Genomic DNA, 19626 nt, shown 5'->3' with positions numbered 1-19626 from the left:
ATTAGTAAAAAAAAAAAAAAAAAAAAAAAAAAACAAAGAAAAAAAAAAAAAGAAAAACACTAAGTGTGTTCCTCATGGTCTAAATGAGCATCAGCACAGAGACACCAATAGACACACAAAGTTCATACGTTTACTGTCAGTATATTATATGCTTTTCTATAATGACTATCTCGATATACAAAGGATTTTAGCCTTCAAGGCAAAAATACATATGACATCAGTCTTCTTTATAATTTTTATTATTTATTTACTTATTTCATATCTTGCCCACAGTTTTCTCTCCCTCCCCTCCTTCCAGGCCCTCACCCTACACCTCACTTATTCACCACCCCCATCTACTCTTCCTTTGTTTCTCTTCAGAAAAGAGTAGACCTCACATGGATATCAACCAGCCACAGCATAAAAAGTTGCAGTAATTTGAAGTACCTCCTTTCTGTTAAGGCTAAAGAAAGCAAATTAATAGGTGGAATGGATTCCAAAGGCAGGCATCAGAGTCAGACAGGCCCTTCTCTCATTCTTAGGAGTCTCAAAGACGAGCAAGCTATAAAACTGTATCATATATGCAGATGGCTTAGGTCTTCCATATGCTGCCTCCAAGGTTGGCTGTTCAGACTCTTTGAGCTTCTATGAGCCTGAGTCAGTTAATTCTGTGGTGCTATGTTTTGTTGTGTTTCTACTGTCCTTGAACCCTATGGTTTCTACTATTTTTATTCTCCTCTTCTGCAGGAATGTCTAGGTTGTTTCCACTTTAAGGCTATTCTGAGTAAAGCTGCTATGAACATCATTAATCAAGTATCTTTGTAGAATGGTAGAGTGTCCTTTTGGTATATGGGCAGGAGTGGTAAAGCTGGGTATTAATTTCAAATTGACTATACATGTTTGTGCTAATAGTGCTTGCTATAGACATTTAAGTATTTTTAAGCACACAACTAAAATATGATGCCAAAATTACCTTTTACTAAGTATCTACTTTTTATGAAGTAATGCAGTGTCCATTTTATAAGAAGATAGATGATAGAGTAATAATAATAATATACAAATAGTAATATAGAAAATGATAAGGTGTCCCATCCAGCAGGACCAGTAATTACGGGGTCTCGAGGGGAGCCATACCTGAGAGATGGAACGGGAAAGAAAGAGGCAAGACCAAGTAGCGTTCCTATCAAGGTCCGTTTATTGAATCAAAAGCAAAAGCTTATATGGGGTGGAGGCCGGAACTAAGCAGTAGGTGGGGTCCGAGAATGTCTCCAGATAATACCATCAGGGGAACATCCTGTGGTTTTTCTCGGAGCAATTTCTATCTTATCTTAGCTACCTATCTCTCAGAAAGTCCCGAGCTAACCTGCTAAATAACATCTGCAGGGGGTGAAGGGAGGAAGTTATGCAGAGGCTGAAAGGAGGAAGTTATGCAGAGGCTGAAAGAAGGAAGTTAGCTTTGGAATGGGGCATCAGTAGTTTTCCATAGCCAGTAGACTCTTTTAACCTTCAATGACCCCAGGCTGGCTCGGAACATCTGCCCCTTCTTTATTAAGTAGAAGCAGAGTGAGAGAGAGGGGAGGAGTAGAGGCCTGACCCCCCCTTGAGATGGGCCTTGCATTAAGAGGTCAATGCGTGGCCATTTTTTCAAGTCTCACATGTCCCCAACCTCCCAGACGCATTTGCGGAGGACAGGGAAAGGACAGTAACATCCTTTATGTGCATCATCCTGTATGCAGTCAGGTGTGCTCCTCAGGAATCTACCGAGGTGTCTGGCATGGTTCCCTGCAGTGCTTAGCCTTGCACCCTCTCAAATGGATAAATGACTCAAGGCCTTAGTTCTCAGCTTGTTGAAGTCAAGGCCACTTTTAGCCACATTATCAGGAATGGCATGGTCATCCATCTCGGGGTCCAGTCGTTCGAGCCTGTGGTAATGAACTCCACATGGGTGGGTCCCTTTATGGCAGAGTCTATCTGGCATTTGACAAAGTCAGTAATCTTTCTGAAAGCCCACGGTCCAAAAGATATTAGTAGTAAGAACCCTATAAGAGGTCCCAGCAGCAAAGGGAGGAGGGTAGTCAGAAGAGGGGAAGCAGAAAAACAATTTTTATACCAGGATTCAGCTCTATCTCGCTCCCGCTTGCAATTTTCTAAACTTTCTCTGACCTTCCTCATGCTATCCTCTACGATGCCAGTTTTATCAGTATAGAAACAGCATTCCTCTTTGAGTGCTGCACATAATCCCCCTTGTTGTAAAAACAGCAAATCTAGCCCTCTCCTATTTTGCAGTACCACTCCTGCAAGGGAGGAAAGAGAATCCTTTAAAGCTGCCATAGCAACCTGTATTTCAGCAATGTCCTTATCTATGGCTGCACTAAGCTGGTGATAGTTTTGATTGGAGATCACTAAAGAGGAAATGCCCGTCCCGGCTCTGACAGCCCAGAGCCCCAGTAGAGCCTCGATGGTTGTGGCCATAATAGGCTCGCATTTGACCCTGGACGGTGTACCCAGAGGAGTCCAGAAGTTGAGAAATTCATCTGTAGAATAAACTGTTAATCGAGGAAGTAGCTGAATAAGCACACAGTAATCATATTGTTGTAGGAAGGGCTGTGCCACAGTAAACCGGATTAGGCCAGTGGAACATGCCAAATAGGTATCACCTGGGGCTACCAGGTCGGTGGAGCCACCACTGACCTCAAGGGTCTGATTACACAAAGGGGAAATAACGGAGGGTAAATGCATCCTAGGTCCCCTGATGCAGAGCCCCAGGCTTGAGACTTGGGCCAGGGTCGTGCCTTCCCTGGCTTCTGGGTTCCAGCGAACCAGGGAGGAGTCATTAGTAATGGTAAGATCGCCAAGGATAGCAATGCCCTCATAAAAGGGGGGGGGGGAAGCATGGTAACATAACCAACAATCATCTGCAAGGTTGGGATGAATAGAGTGCAGGGCAGACCAGGATTCATTAACCATGGTCAGGATAATATTAACAGAAGGTGGGGGACCGGGAGGTACAGTGGGTTGAAACAGGGTGGTATGAGGTGTAACAGTGGCGTGCACCCATATCGACTGCTGGTTCTGTAAGACCTGATTTGGGCCAATGGCCACTGGTTTTTAATTGGGAATGGTCTTGAGTAGTTTAATTTTAAAAGTGAGGCCAGGATCATATCCAATTGTATATAACCTAAGTCCCCACTCTAGGCCTCGATCCTCCCATGTGGCCTTCTTTCCTTTGTCAGTAAAGGTAATCACAAGGGGGTTACACCATTTACTACAGTCACGCGTGCCAGAGGGGTCAACTGTCTCTGGGGGATCCTTTCTTTTAACAGTTATATAATCCCAAGAAGATGAAGGTTTCCAATAGGTATCTCCTGTGGTCTCACATCCCCAAGCAGCACAGTAAAAGTCAGTAGAGAAGCCGCATTTGTGACCAAGGGAGCAGTCTCTGTGTCCCCTGGGACACGCACAAATGGATATTACTCTCAAAAAGTCCCTGGGCACTTGTCCATCACATCCTGCTTGGACACTCTTAGGCTGGAGATCCAATGGCTTATCATGGGGCATATAATGGGAGGGGATTCCCCAGGCCTCACTGGCCCCCAAGGCCAGCATACATAAGTCCACTTCCAAAGTAAGCCAGGGTGTTTGATGAGTGGTAGAGGAAGAGGAGTTAATGATGTCCCCTGCCCCATTCATAATTACCCAGGTATAGTTGTACATCTGATATGAGGCAGACAAGTCTGTGAGTCCAAGGCAGGCCAGGAGCAGGAAAAGGCTGAATGAAGTCATATTTCTGTAACAAGGCACAATTAAAGCCTTTCCTGAGGGCATTCTTCCCTGGGTGAATTAATCTGTTTAATTAGGCACTCAGGCAGCCAACGGGCATTCCCCTCCTTTGAGTCATAGACACAGGCATGTCCCTTACCCCAAATAAGAATAGGGTCAGGACTCTGCCACCGGGAGGAGAATGGATCTTTCCATAAGGCTTGAGCATAAGTCTGAGAGGTTGTAGCGCGCCATAAGCGATCCGCTGCTGATCTGTGAGTTTTGTCTAGGATAAGGAAATTTAGGACAAAAAGTGCATGGCACAGAAGGGTCTTGTTATTGCCCAATGTGGGGAAGAGTACTCCCCCTGTACCTTGTAATTTGAGCAGCATATTTTTAAGCATTTAGTGAGCACACTTGACAATTCCCTGTCCCTGTGGGTTGTAGAAAATGCCAGTAATATGTTTGATATTTAATTGGGCACAAAATTGTTTAAAATTGGCACTGGTATGCCCAGGTCCATTGTCTGTTTTGATAGTTTTGGGTTGTCTCATGACGGAAAGGCAAGTCAGTACATGGTTGATGACATTTTTAGTGGCCTCTCCCATTTGAAGGGAGGCGTAAAGAAAACCACTATACTTCTCAATGGTAACATGGACATATTTTTTTTCCAAAGGAGGTGACATGGGTAATGTCCATTTGCCACAATTCACCTAGGACCAGCCCTCGAGAGTTGACCCTGAAGTGGGCTTCGGGGAGAAAAGTCAAACAACTCTTGCAATTATGAACTATCTGTCTAGCCTGTTCTCGGGTGATTTTGAACTGCAACCTAAGGGTGTGGGCACTAAGATGGTGGAGCTCGTGGGCCTGTTGGGCTTGGGAGATTAGATCAGAGGGATTATCTTGAACCTGAATAGACCCGACCATTTGGGTGGCGGCATCGACTAACCGGTTTCCCTGGGCAAGAGGTCCAGGGAGTCCAGAATGTGCCCTAATATGTCCAACAAAAAAAGGGGTGGTGCGCCAATGGATAAGGCTTTGTAATGCCGCAAATAATGGAGCAGCGTTGGTGGTGGGTTTTATGTGAGGTACTGTTTCTAGCAAGGGGACCGAACAGGCAATGTAGGCGCTGTCGGTATATAGGTTAAAGGAATGGTCTGGGAGGGCTGTAAATACCTGTATTATAGCATATAACTCAACTAGCTGTGCCGAAAGAAAAGGGGAAGACACACTGGTGGTTACTCCATCAATGGAATAAGCTGCTATACCATTAGAAGAACCATCTGTAAAAACTAAATGAGCCTGGGAGATAGGGGACGATTTTGTCCTTTTAGGGAAAATAGTAGGCGTTTTGTAAAGGAATTGAAGCAGCCTATGGGGGGATAATGGTTATCAATTTTGCCTTGAAAATCTATGCAATTAATAGCCCAGATATCGGAATTGATAAATAGCCAATTAATCTGAGCTGGGGTACAGGGGAGGATCAAAATGTCGGGGTCTTTTCAAAAGATCTTTCTTGATTGTAGGCAGCCATCCTTTATGAGTTGGGCCACCAGAAATGGGTAGGTGACAAGAATCTTAGACGATTCTGAAGGGAGGTGTACCCAATAAAGGGGGGCGCCCTGCCAAAACACCCTGTGGGCAAAAAAGGGTGGGAGGGACAATGAATTGCAAGGGTTTAGTAGGGTCAAAAAAGGAGATATTGTGGCTGTTAATGGCAGACTCAACTAGAGCTAGGGCAGCCTCAGCCTCCAGGGTAAGAGCTCGTTGAGAGGCGGGGTTAGAGTCTCCACATAAAATGTCAAAAAGCAGTTTTAAATCCCCTGTAGTAAGTTTTAGATAGGGTCATAGCCAATTAATATTGCCTAAAAGGCGTTGGAAATCAAATAAGGTATGAAGGGAGTCTCTTCTAAGTTGCATTTTTTGGGATAGGACTTTATGAGGAAAGAGTTCAAATCCTAAAAATAAATGAGGAGGTTTTAATTGAATTTTCTCAGGGGATATTTAAAGGCCCAGTGCCTGAAGGCGATGGGTAAGCTGTTGTAAGGCATTATATAGAGAGCGAATATCAGGGCCAGCTAGTAGTATGTCATCCATATAATGTATAAAACAAATGGAAGGCCAAGAGCCCTGAAGAGAATCAACAGCTTGTGCAACGAACTTTTGGCAAAGAGTAGGGCTTTTTGCCATGCCCTTGAGGGAGAAATCTCCATTGGTATCGTCATGGGGCCGGCAAAATTAGGAACTGGGAGGCTGAACGCAAAATGTTTACAGTCGTCTGGATGGAGAGGTATGGAGAAAAAACAGTCTTTGAGACCAATAACAATTTCATGATATCCTTTAGGAATTGCTATAGGTGATGGAAGGCCAGGCTGGGAGGGTTCCCATGGGCATCATAGTTTCATTTATTTTTCTTAAATCTTGCAGGAGCCTCCATTTACCTGTCTTTTTTTGGATAACAAAAATAGGTGTATTCCAAGGGGAAGTGGAGGGTTCAATGTGGCTGGCAGACAACTGCTCCTGCACAAGTGTTGTGGCAGCCTCTAATTTAGGGGGTGTCAGGGGCCACTGGTCTACCCAGACAGGGGCATCACTTTTCCAAGAAATCTTATCTGCCTGGGGTGCAGGGGATACAGTGACCCCTAGGAAAAACCCTCATATCCCAACCCTTTTTTATCAGATTTTAATGACATGGGGAGGGGTTGGACAATGCCTTGATTATTTTTTCCCAGACCTTGACCTGGCAGGAACCCATCGGCAAGCATCTGTTGGGCTATGACTTCATTAGGGCTACACATCAGAAGTTTCATTTGAGAGAGGATGTCTCTGTCCCAAAGATTAATGGGGAGGTGTTTGATAACATAGGGCTGCACCGTTCCCATGTTACCCTCTGACTCAGTCCAAGTTAAAATTTTGGAACTCTGGAGAGTATTGTTGGAGTGGCCTATCCCTTGTAGATGAGTAAGAGAGGGCTAGAGAGGCCGTGTAGAGGGCCAATGGGCCTCGGAGATGACCGAAGCATCAGCCCCAGTATCTATAATAGGTTTCCCATCTAAATGTAGCCGGAGGGTAGGGCGACTCTGGGAAATGGCCTGTACCCAATAGACATCTGAGGATCCAGGGGAGGATGCACCTCGAAGACGTGGCATATGAGGGAATTGGCAAGACATAGGCAATGGCAAGGCTTGGGCCAATCTCTGTCCCTTAGCAATGGTCATGGGGCCAGATGGAGCACTGACCAATACGTTTATTTTTCCAGTATAATCATTGTCTATGATGGAGGGGTGAACAGTCAAACCCTTGAGCGTAGTTAAGACTCTGCCAAGAATAAGAAAGAACATATCTTGGGGTGGAGGCCCACATATCCCAGTAGGGAGAGCCTGGACACTGTCTTCAGGGGTCAATATTGTGTCAGTAGAGGTACACAAGTCCAGTCCTGTGCTCCCTGTAGTGGCTCAGCAGAGCGAGGAGGTGGGGCTGATTGTAGGGGGACTGATTGCATCGAACCTGTCTGTGTCCCCGAGGCTGGGAAAAAAGGTATGGGTCTTAGGGCCCGGGGCTGGCCCCTCCATCCATTTCCCTGTGGTAGAGGCAAGGGATTACCTTGAATATCGGGTTTGGAATGGCAAAGGTTTGCCCAATGTTTTCCGTGTTTATAGCGTGGGCAAACAGTTGCTGGTGCAACGCTTGAGGTAGGCAAAGGCGCCTTGTTGGGGAGACCAGTGGTGGCAGCCAAGACAGGGCATTGTCTAGCAAAATGACCAGGCTGTTTACAGTGAAAACAGGTCCTGGGGCCAGAATGGGCTGCCTGGAGGGCAGCTCCTATTGCCAGATGTACATTTTGGGATACCTTATGGGCAAAGGGGTCAACATCAGCACAGAGTCTGATATAATCATTAATATCCTTACCCCTCGTATGGCCGCGCAAAGCAGTTTTAAAGGCACCATTAGCATTTTCATAAGCAAGCTGTTTTAAAAGCTTATTTTCAGATTTGTCTGGCCCCAAGACCCTTTCTGAGGTCTCAAATAGACGTGCAATGAAATCACTGTAAGGTTCCTGGGGGCCCTGAACTACTTTGGTTAACAGGGTGGTGAGAGAGCCCTTCTTTGGTAGAGCGCTCCATGCCCCCAAGGCTGCATTTTTAACTTGGGCAAGAAGCCTGGGAGGCAATGCCGCTTGCTTTGTGTCTGAAGAATAGCGGCCCTGCTCCATTAATTTATCAAAAGTCCAGGAAGAAGAAGTGTACTTTCTTTGATTATTTTTTGCTGTTTCTTGACAGCGGTCCATGAAATCAGCCTTCCAGAGTAAATACTGTCCACGCTGGAGGACCGATTGACCAAGTTTGAGCCATTCTCCTGGGATGAGTTAGCCCTCGGGGGCAAGAGAATCAAGCAGAGAAAGAGTAAAAGGAGCAGTGGGCCCATAGTTTTTAACCGCACTATGGAGTTCTTTTAGGATCTTGAATTTGAGGGGCTTAAAAGTTGGATTGGGGTCTGAAGGGGAGGGGTCAGAGCCCCCCTGTTTCTCATCATCTGAGCCATGACCATCAGTATCTTCTAAATCATTAGCCATCTCATCACCCTGTGGCAGAGAATCCTCTGTAGAGGCCTCAGCGCCGGAAGACTTGTTGGAATTGGCTTGAAGCCGGGTCATCACAAGAAACGCTAGCATAGGGCATTTTTTAGAGGGGGCCTTGGGGCGCTGAATTGTGGCCCCTATCGTGGGTGTGGGTGGTAGAAGGGCTTTTTGGAGGGCATCTTGGAGGGATTGGACCTCCATAGAAAGTTCAGAGTATTCTTTTTGAAGACTAAGAACCTCTTTAAGGTCTTGAATTTGTAGTTTTAAGTTGCGTTTAGCCAAATGTAAGGAGGATTTACCAGGAAGGTGAGGCTGAAGTGCGGGGGCAATAAAGGGAGGGGGCTGATAAGGGGGCGGGCATGAAAGGGGTGGTCAATCTGGGTTATGGTACTTGCCGGCCTCTTCTTCTAAGGTAGCTTCCTCAGAGGGGCTTAAATCATCTGAGGTGGGGACTGTCTTAACAACAGGATAAGCCTGGGTTGCAGGGCCCTGGTCTGTGGGGGCATCATCTGCTAAAGAGAGCTTGGGCAAGGAAGGATATAAAGGCTTATTGGAGGCGGGAGGGTCATCCCCCATGTCTACAACAACAGAGGGGCAGGGAGATTTTAGGGGCTGTAACGAGTTGAAACCGTGGGACTCCAGGGAGGCCAGGGAAGCAGAACGAGATAAGGGCCGAATAAATGTCTCAGCTGAAGCAACCGCAGAAGAAATGTCAGGGGCATCAGAAGAGAGAGACTTTTACCCATCGTATTGACAGAGATGAACACTTACCTAAGTGCGGAGAGGTCCTGTGAGCGGCAGGCCTGCACTGGAGACAATCGAAGGTACTTTCAGTTTGACCTCGGCAAGAAATTTGACTGCAGTGGTTCGAACTATTGCCCACAAAGGGTCTTCGTCACGGTAGAGGGCTCGTACCACGTGGCCACAATGGGCGCCACTTGTCCTATCCAGCAGGACAACTAATTACGGGGTCGCAAGGGGAGCCATACCTGAGGAATGGGATGGAAAAGAAAGAGGCAAGACCAAGTAGCATTCCTATCAAAGTCCGTTTATTGAATCAAAAGCAAAAGCTTATATGGGGTAGAGGCAGGAACTAAGCAGTAGAGGGGGGGACACGAAAATGTCTCCAGATAATACCATCAGGGGAACATCCTGTGGTTTTTCTCGGAGCAATTTCTATCTTATCTTAGCTACCTATCTCTCAGAAAGTCCCGAGCTAACCTGCTAAATGACATCTGCAGGGGGTGAAAGGAGGAAGTTATGCAGAGGCTGAAAGGAGTAAGTTATGCAGAGGCTGAAAGGAGGAAGTTAGCTTCGGAACGGGGCATCAGTATCTTTCCATAGCCAATAGACTCTGTTAGCCTTGAATGACCCCGGGCTGGCTCCGAACAATAAGGTTTATAAAATAAATGGAAACTGACTTTCCATTTAAAAAAAAAAAACACCTAGATTACAATCCCAAGATTCACACATGAAGTGGACTGAGATAAAGTGAATTCACATGAATCTGGTTTAGTCAGATTTGCTTATGTGCTGTTTGCCCTACACCAGCCTGCACTGTGTAGCCCTTACCACACACCCATTCAGTCAAGAAACAACAATTCCAGTCCTTTGCAACTACTGGTGCATGGCAAAAAATTTAAAAGTTTTTAAATAGTCCTCCTACAGTTTACTATAGATGAGTGGCCTTTTGATAAAGCAAAACATTTTTCCAGGCAGCACACACCTACACTGGCTTTATTCAACACAGTGGGTAGGATGAAATAGGGACTTCAAAAGTTAAGTGGATAAAAATCACTCAAACACTGGCATGCGGACCTGTGGACATGATCAAGTAAATTCCCCAAAGTATATAACCTTCTTCAGACCTTTGAATGTTAAGGCTTTTGGAAAACTCATAAGATTTACAAACATTATGAAAGAAATTGTTGATTTCAGGGTCCTAAGAAATGCTGCATGCCAGCGATGTTTCTAGGACATTAAGGGACAAAACCACATGGTTTATCTCATCCTTAGAGATGTATTGGATCTGTGAAATCTCTTCAACTTAATGCAGCTAATGTTGTCAAAATTAGGTAATTCATCTGCAATTGCATGAATATTCATCAGAGGCAAGTTCTCCCACCTGAGTCTCAGTCGCATGTATAATACACCATACTCTTGAGCATCTGAGACTGCAAAGCCTGTCTCCAGTGACATACTTCCTCCAACAAAGACATACCAACTCCAACAATGCCACACATACTTCCTAATAGTTCCACTCACTGTGAGCCTACGGGAACTCTTTTCTTTCAAACCATCTCATTTCACTTCCTGGCCCCCATAAGCTTGTAGCCATATCATAAAGCAGAAATGCATTTAGTCTAACTGTAAAAGTCCCTATAGTCTACAACAGTCTCAAACTTGCTAAAAAGTATAAATTTCAGTCTCTTCTGAAACTCAAGTAATCTGTTTACTGTAACTTTTATAAAATTTAAATAAAAAATCAGATCATATACTTTCAACATATAATGGCACAGGATATAAATAAACATTTCAAACAGAACAAAAATTAACATAATGGGGCAATACTGGACCAAGAGTACCTAAATCCTGCTGGGCAAACTCCATCTCTGCATCATCATGTCTGATTTCAAAACCCTCTTCAGACCTTGACTTCAGCACATTTCTGTTTGAGCTGTTTCCATTCCCTACTAGTAGCTTTATTCAGCAGGTATCCCATGCCATGCCACAGCTTCACACAATGACCTCTTTAGGCCTCCATACAGGAATACCCTTGTCATACACTCCTCATCTGCTTTCTTTAGGCATTGAGGAAGAGTCTACAAACCCCTTTCTTGTATTTTTCACTTTAAAGGCAGAATCATATTTCAAAAGCTGCCAAATTATGCTGCTTTCTGGTCTTGGAAGATGTTCTGTTTTGTTTTTCATGTGAAACATTTTATTTTCTGATTTCTTTGGAAACAAAAATAAAAACTATGAAAAGATGCAACAAGAGTCTGTATGTAAGATAACATTACATGTACATCTAGGCAAAAGAATATCTTTAATTTAAATGATACTGTCATCACATCCCAGATAGTTATACAGAGACATATACATGAACAACATCTCCTCCCTAAAAGCCATTTTATCCCATTTTACAGTATCACAGTAACTAGAACATTATATATATATATATATATATATATATATATATATATATATATATATATATATATATATATAATGTGTGTGTGTGTGTGTGTGTGTGTGTGTGTGTGTGTGTGTGTGTGTACAACCTGCCTGGTTACCCAATCAATATGCTTTTAGAATTAAAGTATATTATTGCCCTTATAGTCTAAACACTGTACTTTTAGGTAAATGTGCTTACAAATGGTTCAGTGATTTGCTTACTATGAGGACTGTTTACAAATGAAGCCATTTATGTTAGCAAGAAATAATCCTGGATTGAACAGAGACAGGCTTGATCATGCAATATCCTGGACAGCAATATCTTACTAAAATATGTATGGGGAAAGGCTGCTTTACAGCTCTACTTCAGAGTCAAAATGTGTTCCTCCACTCTTCACATTTCTGTCTGTCTCCCTTCCTCTTTTTTTGTTTTGGTTTGGTTTAGTTTGTTGTTGTTGTTGTTGTTGTTGTTTGTTTTGGTTTGTTTGATGTGGTTTTTTGAGACAAGGTTTCTTTGTGTAGCCTTGACTGTCCTGGACTCACTTTGTAGGTCAGTCTGGCCTTAAACTCATAGCTATCTGCCTCTGCCTCCAGAATGTAGGGTTAAAGGCATGTGCCACTATGGGAAGCTGTGCTAAATTCTGCCAAGTTAGAAATCCCATGCTTAGGCTGCAGGCTGTGACCTTCCAGCTGCTGAGCTCTGCCAGAGGAGCTCTTTGTGTTCTAGGCCATCCTTAGACTATTTACCTTTGAAAAAAGTAGGGAAGTCCCTACTGAGAAATACCTGGAGGGTTAAGGAAATTCTTTCAGAGAGCTATTCAGGTTATTGTGTTCTTGCCTTGAGAGCTAGGGAGAGAGGGATCAGAATAGATCCTATTGACCTTACTATATAAAGTCTTACTAGTCCTTATTAAAGACAATCTTGATCAAAAATTTCCTGACTTGATTCATTATTTCTCACATCTCTGTATCCTACTTTCAATCCCCACTCCCTCTTTCAGTTGAACCCTTATTCGATTTTTCCTGTGAGCCAAGACAGGCCTTGCCACCACACCTGGCTTTACTTCCTGCTTTTAATAATGTCCTTCACTTCCTAAATTTGGTTGTTCTGAAACTTCATATGTAGACCAGGATGGCCTTAAACTCAAATGTTCACCTGAGTCTGCCTGCAGAGGGCTGAGATTAAAGATATATACTATTACACCTGACTCTAAGTTTTTCTTTAATTTCTTTTTTTTTTTAATTTCTTTTCATAAATTGGTAGCTTAGCAGGGTGGGATTGTGTCCTGAGGTCATCACTCTCTTTATTGCATTTGACATCAGGATTGTCTTTAATTTATTACTATACACAGAATTTAGCTCCTCTCCACTTCCTGGTATGTTTTGTAACTTTCTGTGCTCAGCCTCCTCCTTTTTTATTATACATCTGAATAAATATGGCCTCTAATAACCATATAACACAGTCCACACTAAGTCTTTTGAAAATTTTATCTTCAAAAGCAGGTAAGATAAAACACACAGTGTAGCCTCGGGCAGATTTTCTTGGACAATGGCTGAAAGTAGCCAAAATGTTCATGAAAAGATTACAGGAATAGTATCTAGGCCACATACTTACATTCTTCTTCTCTTAAAACTGTTGAAGATCAGTCCGATGCACTCTGATGCTAATTATTGGGTAGCAACATCTTCTTATGGCCATGAGCCTTGCCTCTCTGATTCGCTGGCTGAATAAATATACCTGGAAAAGGCAGAAGGAAGGGGTAGAGTGAAGATTCCTTGGGTTTTTTTTTTGGGGGGGGAGAGAATCTTGGAAAAGAGAAAGTGACAGAATGGAGGAGGAGGAGGAGGAGAAGGAGGAGGAAGAAGAAGAAGAAGAAGAAGAAGAAGAAGAAGAAGAAGAAGAAGAAGAAGAAGAAGAAGAAGAAGAAGAAGAAGAAGAATTGCCTGCCATAGGATAGGGAAAGAGCCACATGGCCCCAGAGAAGGAATTCTAAAATTCCACATGGAAGGAGATGCAGAAAATTAGCAAGTATGATGGGAATATTGATGGGAGGTAGCCCAAATAGAAATTATTAGATGGAACGGGATGGAGACTGGGTGTTATTGGAGGATAGCTTAGGAGGTAATATTGGCCTTGCCTAAGGTAAAGACTTATGCTAAAATACACCAGGTGTCTGTATTTTTATTGACTGCTAGAGGGTTGGAAAATACTGCCATAATAGTAATTAACCTAATAGTAAACATTTATTATGCTCTGCATCTAAATTAACCACAACATGAATCTCTTGATCTGGGCTGCCAAAGTTTAAATAACCTTACCACCACTGTCTTCCTTGTTTCTACTAGGACGATCCATTAAGCCCCACTTAAAGCATTCAACTGCTCTTTTAATAGAAAGTACCAAAGTCTACTCTCTTCCAAACAAAAGTATAGTCATGCCTATCACAGAACACATCAATCCCTGGTACCAATTTTTGTCCTCATTAGTGCTTTATTGCTGTGAAGAGATGCCATGACTACAGCAATATGTATAAAGGAAAAAATTAATTAAGGATGGCTTACAGTTCAGAAATTCAATCTAGAACCATCATGGTGGGAAGCCACTATTACACACAAGGAGACATGGTGCTGCATAAGAAGCTGAGAGTTCTGCAGCTGGATCAACTGGCCTAGCTGGAGCATCTGAGACGTCAAATCCTGTCCCCAGTAACATGCTTCCTCCAACAAAGTCATGCATACTCCAAGAAGGTCAGACCTTCTAATAATACCATTCTCTGTGAGCCTATGAGGGCCATTTTCTTTCAAACAACCATGATGGTCTTGTTGGGATAAGTGTGGACTTTAGAGAGGAGTATGTCCATATTGGAGGAGGTATGACAATGGAAATGGGCTTTGAGGTTTGAACGTCTTATGCCAGGATCTCTCCTTTCCTATTCTATCTCTCAGCCTGTTGCCTGAAGATCAAGATGTAAAGCTCTCAGTTACTACTCCAGCCTCATGCCTATCTGCCTGCTATGAAGATAATAATGGATTAACCGTTTGAAAGTATTATCAAGCCCAAAATTAAACATTTTCTTTTGTAAGAGTTGCAGTGGTTATGGTTTCTCTTTACAAAAGTAGAACACTAAGACAGAAGTTGATACCAAGAATGAGATATTTCTATGACAACCTTTTTCATGCAATTTTTGGAGGAATATCAAAGACTTTGGATGAGAAAAGCAACTGCATGCTTAAATGGGGCTTAATGGGTCATTTTAGTAGAAACATGGAAGACAATAGTTCTCAAGGCAATGTGAACTGTAGAGGCTCAGCTCAAGAGGTTTCAAAGAGGAAGAATATTATAGGCCATCCTAGAGATACTTCTTATGATATTTTGGCAAAGAATGTAGCTGATTTTTGCCCTTTTCCTAAAAATCCGCCTGAGGTTAAATTGAAGTTTTGGATTAATGACTTTGGTGGAGGAAAATTCAAGACTGCTTAGTAATGTGGGTGTCATGTGGTTATTAGTGATTACTCTTATGCATATGTATGCATAATAAATGAATAAGAGCAAGCTGGACAAAAAGAAATGCAAATGCATAGCTTGAGTAGAAAAGGAACAGTAGGAAATGTACTGATAGAGCCAAGTCCTGAACTCAATGAGATAAAAAGCTTAAAGAAAGGCCTGATAGTAAATGGAATAAGGATGTTCAACATCCTTAGAGAATATAGATTCATGTATTAAAACTACTTTGAGAATTCATCTTTCCCAGGAAAAGTATCTAAGATTTTAAAAATGATAACGATGATGACAGATAAATAAATGATGGTGTTGATGTGAGGCCACTGGTGTGAGTGAAAACTGATGCAGGCACTGTGGAAATCAGTTTGGAAGTTCTTCAAAAAATGAGACATAGATCTATGATATATGAAGAAAAAATAAAATATGAAAGGATAAGAAAAGATGAAATAGGGTACTGGTTTGTTGTTTACGTTGTGAATTACAAGACACTTTTTGTATTGCCTATTGCAAAGCAAGTCTTCAGTTGCTACCCAGGAAAGAATTAGGCAGAGAAGTAGCTCAGACAATGAGATATTGTCCTTTGCAATATGATCAGTCTCTCTTTCTTCCTTCTAGTTTTTAGAGTATAACAGGAGAACACAAATTGGACCGAATACCTAGCTCTTTCAGGAACTATCTTGGCTTCAGTCCACTGGTGATATCTCATCCCTTTTACTACCAATGGTGCTAAAATACTTATTTCAGAAAGATTCCTAAAATTTGTAATCCATAAACATCACCCTAGGACATAATTCCAAATGACTATATATCCTACTAGAGTATTATTTACTTATCCATGTTCATTGTTGTTCTATTAACAATAGCCAGGAAATGGAATCTCCCTAGATGATTAGTCAACAGAAGATGGGATAGTAAAACTATGGTACATATATAATAAGATATTATTCAGTCTTTTAAAAAATTAAACTGTAAATTTGGGACTAGACAGATCTAGAAATAATTATTCTTGGTGAAATTATTCAGATCAAGAAAGACATTTTATGGTTTTTCTCATGTACAGAGGTGGCTTTGAACTTTTAGACAGGAGAGTTTAAATTGAAGTACCCATAGAAGTGAGAGAGCTAGTAAAGGACCATCAAGGTGGAGAAGGCTTTCAAGAGATGAGAAGAACTTGGATAGTATAAATTGGGAACGGGAAGTAACAGAGTGAGAAGGATTAAGTTGGGTAGGACACTAAAAACAAAAGCAGAGGGTGGAGTGTACTCAGAAATAACTCACACTGTTGCTGGAAATTTCATATGAAAACTTATGACTGGCATACAAAAAAGAAATTAAATGAAATTATTCTGTAGCAGGTAGAATGCCTATTCAAAATACTCTATCAAATAAACAGCTAATGCCAAGAATAGTTTACCTCTTTTAAAGCATGGCTCAGTGGGGTCCATAGAGCCCAAACATTCTAGACTATTACGATTGTTCTTGGTTACCCACCAGAAACTGTTGATAAAACCCTATTAGAGAAAACACGGGATAGAAATGGTTTAATGAATTCCTTCTCCTAGCTGAGTAGATATGCTTCTAGAAGAGGGAGAGTCAATTTTCTTTAAGATCTTATCCACTGTTCGGTAGACCACATTCCAGTGGTTGCCACTTCATAAAGGAGTATGTAGAAAACACAAATTGGTGTCTATGTGTTAGATATATAAGTACCTAATAAGAAATTGAGAATGAATGTGATTCAAATACATTAAAGAAAACTATCAAAAAATAGATAATCATATTTTTAAAATATTAAGAGCACCACAGACCTTTTCCTCTATTAATCATATCTTGCAGATTTACTCTAATTCATATGAAAACATATTTATAAGTTCATAAGCTAGTTTAAAATGTAGCAGATGAAACCTGTGTAAATATAAATAGCATTTGTTTAATAACTATATATGCAAATATTTTAATATGAGGAATTACACTCCCTGCCTCCAATAATCTATCATGATAAAACTTTCTGTTGGAGTGACTTAATGTGCAGCTGTTTAACAGAAACACAAAATTGGACAGGAATAACATCTCCATCTTTTAAGAAAACCATGAACATTCTTTCTTGATCATGTAACAAAAATCAGTGACAAGGGTTTACAAAGCCCAGTGCCCATGTGGAAATGTAAAACCATAGCAGCGAGCATTTTTTTTCTGCATTGCTCATCATGACCCTGTGCTGTGCATAGATTATTTGGAAAATGTCCATCACTCTTTATGGAAATATTTCTTACATTTGAAATAACAGTATTTACAGTTTACATCCATTAAAGTCACCATGATCTCATCCATGTGCTTCCACAGATTTAATTCTGTAGGAAGGCTTACTGGGATTTTTCAGAAGATGCTGTACTCAGAACACACTTCATTTATTGTTCCACATCACCACCTAGACATTTTAAAATATTTTTCTTTCAATACCACTTGTGTCCTGAATAAGACAAAAAAAAAAAGAGATGCATTTAGTATACAGCAATCCTATCTCCTGTGATTCCTCATTTGAAGAATACTGACCACAATCCCAAAGCTCTGATGAGCCTTCATGGCATAGATGTCCACTAGGGTTCAAAGTCAGCTCAAGTTTAGTCTAGGTATAGTTTGTGCTGCAATACACAAATGTCAAAACTGTGTAATATTTAAGGAATTGAGTAATGAGTGATCATACTGGAAGTTTAAAAGTCCCAGACAGAGAGGCCAGCATCCAGCAGGGGCTATCACCCAGCTGTAGGCAGCAGCCAGCAGGAGCTTACTTACAATACTAGTCTACAGTGAAATGAGGAAGGACAAGAGCTATGACAAAATAAAAAATAAAAAGAGAAAGGTGGAAAAAGAGAAAAGGGGGAAGAGTCCAATAAGCCACAGAAGTGAACCCACTCCTAATATAGTTTTACAATAATAGGATTAGTCCATAAAGGATAAGGGATGAAGGAGCTACCTTAGTCATCCCTCTGTGTACTGAGAATTTACATTTCACCATGAGCTTTAGCGGACAACCATGAAACCATAAAGTAGATTTATTATACCTGTGACTAAGAGAGCTGCTGGTAACCCTGATAATAGACACTTCTTAATAAAAGAACTTTTTTCTAAGAAAAAAAATTTAAAAACTAGTGGAAAATTCAATCATATAACCAATGGTTTTCACAAACATGATTGCTGTAAGGCAAGACTAGTCCAACTCACTGCTCCTTTGTTGTCAGTCCTTCCTACAGAAGTGGATGCGACAGTGTGGGACCTGTGTAAGATCAAAATCTGGCATTTCCCAATAGTCTCTGAGGTCAGTATAAGACAAGGCATACCCTTGCCCAGCAGGATTCCCTCTCTTCCTGATCCATGGAACCCCAGAACCTTAAGAAGCATCACATGGCACTCAGAGAGATTAGAGACCTATACATTCATGATAAGAAACCCATTCCATAAGCTCCTGGGGATTCCTGGAGATACCCACATTATGCTAATAAGATGTCTTAGTGAAGAGGCTTTTAACCAACAACCTTTAACTGTACCTGGAATTCTCCTGTAACCACAGGATAAATAAGTACTGCTTTGCCCCTCTTATGATAGAGCAAATTTGTTACATGTAATCAAGTATCTGTACTGCATGTAGCTCCAGTGAATCAAACACATTCACCTTCAAAACTACTTCTTCTGCCCAAGTTTTATAATGTCCTTTATAATGTAACTGAGACTCATCATTTATTCTAGGAAAGGAAGGGCTTCTCTGCTTCTGGACGCTACCTCCCTCACCTGAAAGCTTGGCTTCCAATCAGGCAGCATCCCAACCAACTGCATGTCACCAGGCAGCCTCTGAAGCCTGCCCCATCCCCATAAGCTTGGTGCTCCTCAGAAATATGTCTCACTTACCAGCTCAGTAGTGGAAATTTCAGTCTGACAACTGCAATCTGAGATAGCCAGGACTACCACCAGGTGTGGAAAGACACAGCAGCATCCTGTTTATAACTAAATAACTGGGTATATGAACTGAAATCCAAAAAGAGGTAAGTCTCATGATTTGCCGTTAAATTCAATGGTATTTAATGTGTATATTACTGTGTCTTTACACATGTAAAAGTAGATGTTAAACTTTATACTACTGATCTAAATTTGTAATTTTTCAAAGAACACCAGAAGTCAAATAAAAAAAACACTGACAGGAAAAAGAGACATCAGAAAACAAGGAAAAGTCTAATTGTAGGATCTCTGAGAGACCAAAAATAATTAAAATACATATTTCAGGGTCACTGAGGCAAGGTTTTAAAAACCAGGCTTAAAGGCTTGGGTACAGCTGTAGGGAGGGCCAACCTTGCCACATTCCCTCCAGCCCACTAGAGATAGAGCTGCCAAGAGAATGGCCTGAAGAACCCCTAGCCTGAGTCATGTACCCACATCCCTATCTGCCCACAGGAGATAAGGTTGCCAGGGAACTGGTCCAGAGAAAGAACAAAGGTCAGAACCTTTACAGTTTTGATGCCTTCTCATAACAACACTTTGAACCTCAAGACCCCCTTTTGTATCCTAACCAATAATTGCTTGCCAAGTTGGGACCCCCTGCTTCAGGGTTATTGAGGGGAAAAGGGACCTATAAAATGCCCTC

General features: G+C 41.8%; 1 protein-coding gene across 1 annotated transcript in view; it reads right to left on the bottom strand.

Annotated features, from left to right (window-relative positions):
- Hltf (helicase like transcription factor) overlaps window positions 1–19626 on the bottom strand; it is a 674625-nt gene that overhangs the window by 261050 nt on the left and 393949 nt on the right. The window lies entirely within an intron of this gene.

Source organism: Acomys russatus, chromosome 15 (assembly GCF_903995435.1).
Source record: "Acomys russatus chromosome 15, mAcoRus1.1, whole genome shotgun sequence".
Classification (NCBI taxonomy): domain Eukaryota; kingdom Metazoa; phylum Chordata; class Mammalia; order Rodentia; family Muridae; genus Acomys; species Acomys russatus.
This window is presented reverse-complemented; position numbering and strand designations above follow the sequence as displayed.